A 799-nucleotide genomic window follows, 5' to 3' on the forward strand; every position below is an offset into this window, starting at 1 on the left:
TTTATTTATTTTTCTTTCTTTCATTATGTTTAGCTAAGTTTATTATGTCAAGGTGAAAAGGTTACACTAATGGTGTAAGAATAAGTATAACTTCAGATATGACCGAATGACTTAACAGTGTTCTAGTTTGGACTAAGCTAGCATCTCTTTTCTAAACATAGCCCTCTCTTTGTCTTCTCAATTTTAATAGTTAAACTCATTAATCAATCCTTTCATTTATATGATAGGCCTGCATTTAAGATGAATATTTACCATAAATTAAAGGCATCTTATATTATTAGACATGTTATTATAAAACGTGATCTAATTAAAAAGTTATTAATACTTCAAGTGCAAAATGATGATATAAAATCTTGATAAAAATATACTTTTAAGTACTAATCATTGGTTGAATTGTTGCACTATGTTGAACTTGAAGATATGTTTCATATGGCTACCAAGATAAAGAGGTAGTTTAATAGAAAATGTAGTACACTTCAATGAGATAACTTGGATTTTTTTCCAACTTAGAGGTTGAGTTATAAAAGAGAAAAGGCTACAACATCATAGCCAAATATTATGGGCAACAAAGCCGATTCATCTAAGGCTTAGAGGAAAGATTTGACCACTGAAACAAAAGGTAAAGCCAAGATCCTATCTAATTGTAATTGTGATATTAAGTGTTTCAGGTGTATGGGGAGTGAATATATAGCTTCACAATGTCTAAACAAAAAGATTATGGTTTGAGGGAGTATGGAGGTATTGAATCCAAAAGTGACAAATTCAAGGATGAGATACCACCACTTGAGGATTGTGGTAA

The sequence above is a fragment of the Populus euphratica genome, unplaced genomic scaffold, assembly GCF_000495115.2.
Source record: "Populus euphratica unplaced genomic scaffold, PopEup_1.0 scaffold2233.1, whole genome shotgun sequence".
NCBI classification, from domain to species: Eukaryota; Viridiplantae; Streptophyta; class Magnoliopsida; order Malpighiales; family Salicaceae; genus Populus; species Populus euphratica.